Genomic DNA, 6,899 nt, shown 5'->3' on the forward strand with positions numbered 1-6,899 from the left:
TATTTCGTCTGCCGCTACGTTCTGAGTTCAAATTCCGCCGCGGTCGACTTTGCCTTTCATCCTTTCGGGGTTGATTAAATAAGTACCAGTTATGCACTGGGGTCGATATAATCGACTTAATCCGTTTGTCTGTTCTTGTTCGTCCCCTCTGTGTTTAGCCCCTTGTGGGTAGTGAAGAAATAGGCATTTCGTCTGCCGCTACGTTCCGAGTTCAAAATTCCGCCGAGGTCGACTTTGACTTTCATCCTTTCGGGGTCGATTAAATAAGTACCAGTTACGCACTGGTGTCGATATAATCGACCTAATCCGTTTGTTCGTCCCCTCTGTGTTTAGCCCCTTGTGGGTAGTAAAGAAATAGGTATTTCGTCTGCCGCTACGTTCTGAGTTCAAATTCCGCCGAGGTCGACTTTGCCTTTCATCTTTTCGGGGTCGATTAAATAAGTACCAGTTACGCACTGGTGTCGATATAATCGACCTAATCCGTTTGTTCGTCCCCTCTGTGTTTAGCCCCTTGTGGGTAGTAAAGAAATAGGTATTTCGTCTGCCGCTACGTTCTGAGTTCAAATTCCGCCGAGGTCGACTTTGCCTTTCATCTTTTCGGGGTCGATTAAATAAGTACCAGTTACGCACTGGTGTCGATATACTCGACTTAATCCGTTTGTCTGTCCTCTCTGTGGGTAATAAAGAAATAGGTATTAGAATAGTAATCCATTAGGAGTCTCATTTAAACTTCGTAAAGTGATAGACGTTGTTGGCTAATGAAGTATTTTTCTAAAACTCTGAAGAGGAAGGTTAGTTCTGTGATGCATTTTTTGTAATGTTGAACGGGTGCGGTCGTCTGGAAAGATCATCAGTAATGATGAGGACTAGGTTACCGGTTTAGGTTACCTGTTTATATGAGGGAGGGCGGACACGATGTTGTTTCATTGATATATGTAGTGATTGTATCTTAGTGTGTTCCCGTTTTTGTAAAGTAAGACAGCAACAATAATTGCATTCTTGTTATGCAATTTCTGTATCTTTATTTGATATTAGGTTTCATTGAAATTATTACGTGCGTGTATCTTATGTCGGACTAGCTGCTGCTGATGTTCGCTGCATATTAAAAATATGGAAGAAAACCGCTAACTACTGTTGCTACGACGACGGCTCATATTCATCCTTGAATATATCATTTAGCAACAACGTTTATTACTGCTCTGCAATCTGATTCGGATTTTATGGTGTAGTCATTTTATTTCACTAATGCTATGTTTTGCCGTAATACTTACAATATATTTGTATATATTTTGGTGATTAAGGGAATTTTACTGGATTTTTTTCTTGAACTAGCACTACTGGTGAACGAGAATATAAGCAGTTTTACATGACTTTTCTTCATGTGGTATATATTATTTTCTTTTATTAAAAATATAACATTAGTGCTACAGTAGCAGATGACAGATTCGAGACAGCACTTGATAAAAGGCTTTGCTGCTTTGGATACGGTTCTTTATGTTGTGAGTTTAACCTCCTCCTTCCGGGATCAAGAAAACGAAGTATCAGATAATCACGATCGATAGACTATCTTTTTTTTTTTTTTTTACAAAAATGTGGCCTTGAACCAATCTTAGAAATCAGTATAGCTACTGTTAGGGCGATGTATGACAGAGTTTGTAGGGAGGTGGGTAATATGGGGAGAATTCGCAAAAAAACAAAAGACGAAGACAAGTGGTGTAGAAAACAAACAGATGTATTAGTATAACGCTCGGGAATTGAAAAAGTCTTTAACGTTTCGAGCCTACGCTCTTCCACACAAAGGAACACAGAAAGAAACAAGGAGAGAATGCCTTGCTATATTCAAATAAGCCACTTGACGGTCTGAATTCGACTATCGATTTTGCCTTAAGTCGATATAATGAACGATCTTCTTTGCGCTCCCATCTCGAATAATAAGTCATACCGATTTCCTTGACATATACATGTGCATGACATGGAATTCTGGAAGAAAAATCTCAAACTGGTTTCTAGTTGTCCGCTTTAGATTATTCTTACGAGATCTGTCTTTCGGTTAGAGACAGTAAGATTTCCCAGACATATGTGTCAACCCTGAATGTAAAGAACCAGAAGAAACACCACAAAGCATTTTGTCCAGTTCTCTAATACTTCCGCAAACCCGGTCAACTCCAGAAGGATGAAAGGCAAAGCCGATCTTCAGGGAATTTAAACTCAGGAAGTAAATAGCCGGAAAAGATACCGTCCTAGTGTGTCTGCCAATTCGCCGCCTTTACCTCTCCCGTGTATAAACGATACGGCTTCGGGCTCTGATGAGAAATCCTTATTACACTTGCTATCGGCGCATAAGAAATAGGCAGACGATCGCTGGCAATCGATGTGTGATTTCATAAGCTTTCATTGTTGATTTCAGTTCTTGTTTAGGAAATATTAGCTGGGATAGTGAGGAATATTATCCAACCTGTATGCAGAGTCATCGATGTCTTAAAATACAATATTGTATTGTATTTAAGCGATAATGATTTACAAAATAGCCACAAACTTTTGGTGAGGTGGAAGTCGAGTAGATTGACCTAAGTTCTTAATCTGTTTCAACTGCGACTTCAAAATTTGAGCCCAAAGCATAAATGGGCATAAATAACAGTAACGTGCCCAATTACCTATGATTATATGACGGCTCTAATAGCAATAATAATGATTTATCCAAAAAACAAAACGTCAAAGTCTTATAAAGAGAAATAATCTATTAAACAGACTTCAGTTAAAATCTGACTGGAGCCTTTTCCCTTCTCTTTCGTTGCAAAGGCATTTGAGAAATTTATTAAAGTGTCAAATCATTTCCTGCATATTAAAATATACAATATTTTTATTTTGTCATTCTGTTGAAAGTTTATTCTCTCAGTTACATTGTTCGATATCTATATACTCATCACCTGAAAACATCGTAAACAAGCAAGCAGATAACACTGTCGAAACAACAGAGTTACTTACAATGGCAGCTAATAATAAACGATAATATTTATGTATTCTTTCTGTAGTCGCAAAAATAAATACCTTATAAAGATTACGACAGGCATATATACTTGTATTTTGTAAAAAGGTGAGAGGGAGAGATGTAGCTGGGGGCATCAGTTTGATATCTTCTCTCTATTTCCTATATTATTCTGAACTAAATATTGATAAAAACTAAAATTTAAAACTGAAGAATAGAAAAAAAAACTGATTATTAAATATCTCAACGAAATATATTTCATTAATTAAAGACATACAAAACAATAACTTGAAATCATTGTTACTACAAATAAAAAGTTAGTGGCGCTCATTTAAAAAGCTTGTAATGACTTCTGGTGTGTTCAATACGTTGAATACTTTTGCAAGTAATAATTCTGACTTTCTGTTGTTTTAAACAACCACGTTCTTCTGACTTTTTATTTGTCAATTTGCCAACACAAGAAATTAGTCTGCCAATTTGAAAATTTGTTCTTAAAATTCAATAAAAGGCAATTTTAACTTTTAGATATTCTTGAATCTATTTTTATTTGATTACTTCAATTAGGCAAACGCCTAATTATTATTGAGAAAACTAAATAATTGGAAACAGTTACCCTAAATAATGTTTTTTCCAAGAATATTTCTCCAATTGCTGATTACAAATTTTAAGAGTGTTTGTAAAAGATAATTTCTTTTCCTCTGGATACCAGCATTTGTAATGAACATTAATATATATCTCATTAGAAGTGTAAGACATTGAAATATTTACTTCATAAACCCTTAAATTACTGTGTTAGTAGAAAACATAAAAAATTTTGAAGTTTATTGACTTTTCATAATACATAGCCTACGGTTCTAATATGAATGATTGTAATTTTCTCTTTGTACAAACTGAAAATGAAACTCAAATCACATACAACCGTAATAGCGTTCTAGCTACAACTAATTTACAACCGACAAGTGCAATATCTACAGGCGTTAAAAGCCATCCTAAAGAAAAAAATCCCGTCTGTAATTTGTTCACATTTCCGGTAGTAACTAAAACCTCTCACACATACATATTGTAAATAAACTTAGAAGTGTCGAGAGGAGAGAGATGGTATTCACAGCCATCATACGTTCGAAAATTCCTTTATTTTCTGCAATATATATATATATATATATATATATACTTTTAGGATCTTTTCCTTTTGATGAGCAACTTGATTAATTAATTTTCTTTAACTAAACACCTTGAAACTTCGTATGATGGTAGAATGTGTCATATCGAACATCTTTTACTCTTAGCATTTTTGAGAAAAGTTTCTATTTTCGAAGTTATTTCATGTTAAAGTTGTCGTATTTCGGTAATTTCAACCAATCAATGACGTGTATTCAGCTGAATAAAATTACTGCTGTTGTTTGTCAACAACAACTTCCAGCTGTGTATATTTCGTTTGTCACTGTTATTTATGACATATTTCATCTCAGTTACGTTCGAATGAATAAACGAAGCATGTTTACTTCATGACACCACCATAATCATTCGTGCATTTCTACTGCTTTTAGGTCTTTTTTTTCCCTGTTTTTCAGCTACTATTTTTGGAATGACTTCCTCCCCTCCCACCCCCAATTTTCTTGCAAATTATCGTTTTTTTTAAAGTTTTTTGCAAAAAAACTCAGCTTTTTGGATACGGAGATACCGGAAAATTGCCCCAAATCGGAGTTTTGAAATCTGTTGCCCCCTTACTCCTCCCCGTCTAATTTCTTCATTTTCACTTTTTTCCGTAACCCTAACCCTAAAACCCTAACCTTAAGTAGAATAATTGTAAATTTTTAAAGCTGAAACCAGTACAAACGCACGAATGCTGTCATAAATAACAGTGACAGACGAAATATATACTGCTAATACTTTTTGTTGACAAACAACAGCAGTCGTTTTATTCAGCTGAATACACGTCAATGATTGGTTGAACTTACCCGATATACAACTTTAACACGAAATAACTTCGTAAATAGAATTTTTTCTCAGCAACAATAAGAGTAAAATATGTTCTATATGACACATTCTACCAGTAGCCGAAGTCTCAAAGTGTTAAGTTAAAGAAAATTAATTAATCGAGCTGCCCATGAAAAGGAAAAGATCCTTCTTTTATTCTTTTACTTGTTTCAGTCATTGAGTGCGGCTAGGCTGGAGCACCTCCTTCAGTCGAACAAATCGACCCCAAGACTTACTCTTTGTAAGCCTAGTACTTATTCTTGCGGTCTCTTTTGTCGAGCCGCTAAGTTACGGGGACGTAAACACACCAACATCAGTTGTGAAGCGATGATGGAGGTAAACACACACAGACACACACACACATAAACGACGAGCTTCTTCCAGTTTCCGTGTACCAAATCCACTCACAAGGTTTGGGTCAACCCGGAGCTATAGTAGAAGACACTTGCCCAAGGAGCCATGCAGTGGGACTGAACCCGGAACCATGTGGTTTGCAAGCAACCTTTTTACCACGCAGCCGCTCCTGCGCCTGGTATTTTCACGGGCCTTGCTGTTAGCTAATTAATTTCACGCTCATTAGTCTCACTTAGTTCACTCTCAAATATTTGTAAACAGAACTTATCTTTTCTAGAAACGAATTATAAAGTCGTAAAGTGCACGAAGAACAGCGAAAATCAAAACGCGACTTGTATTTCGACAGATTTGAACACGAATGTGTTGCTTTTCTATGAAGAACAACTTCTTTCAGACAATTTAATTCTAATTTAAAAAGTGAAATCGAATAATAATTTAGAATGCGAGTCCTGACCATTGTATCACCGGACGATGTACAACAGGGTGTTCCATTCTGCGCGACGCATAACACCTGACCGGAGATACATGGTCAACGTGCTAATCATTTCAGAGACTGGACTTCTAAAACCAGCAGGGTCGTCAATACTCTCCACAACAACAAATGTGATATAGAACATCCAAAAGTTGATGACTGCTAAATTTCACCTATTTCTTTATTACCAACAAGGAGCTAAACACAGAGAGGATAAACAAGGACAGACAAACGGATTAAGTCGATTATATCGACCTCAGTGTGTAACTGGTACTTATTTAATCGACCCCGAAAGGATGAAAGGCAAAGTTGACCTAGGTGGAATTTGAACTCAGAACGTAGCGGCAGACGAAATACCACTAAGCATTTCGCTCAGCGCACTAACGATTCTGCCAGCTCGCCGCCTTAAGACTGCTAAATTTCACCGCCTCTTTCGCAACGATCAACAGTCCTGTTCTGCAAAAGAGAGCGAAGTAGGGTATCTTTCTATACACAGATACCTCATACACACAACGTCTGAATTACTTCAAATAATGTGTGCACTATGGAAATTGTGAATAAATTAAAGGTTTTGTCAGCGAACTCATTAAACATACTCAAATATGTTCTACAGTATGTTCTCGTTTTCTTAAAATAAACCGCAACGACCAAAACGTATCTTCTAAAACAATTATCTTAATTTAACTAGCTACATTGGGTTTTAAAAATAAAATGAAATAAGATACAAAATAGACTAGATGAATATGAATTTACGTTTCTGCATTAAAGTTTCATTGTTCGACAAATGTTTCAGCAGCGACCAGTTTCTTTCGCAGCATAATGTATGTACGCGTTTCTTTTAAATAACGATATGTCGTAGTTTTTAGGAGACATGGTCGTTATCTCTCGAAGGAATACCTAAAGGCTGTCATTAATCATTGATTCAAGTGCATACTTGTACACACTATGTTTTTAATCAATAGTGGAGCATTCCAGTTCTTATGGTGCGGCGACCTCTCTCTCTCTCCAATAAATCTTATCAAACTATGAATCACAGAAGTGATGCATAAAAACCATTCCCACAGACATCCAACATAACGAATCAAGCAAGCCAAGAATAAAATTAGAACA

This window comes from Octopus sinensis, linkage group LG1 (genome assembly GCF_006345805.1).
Source record: "Octopus sinensis linkage group LG1, ASM634580v1, whole genome shotgun sequence".
Taxonomy (NCBI): domain Eukaryota; kingdom Metazoa; phylum Mollusca; class Cephalopoda; order Octopoda; family Octopodidae; genus Octopus; species Octopus sinensis.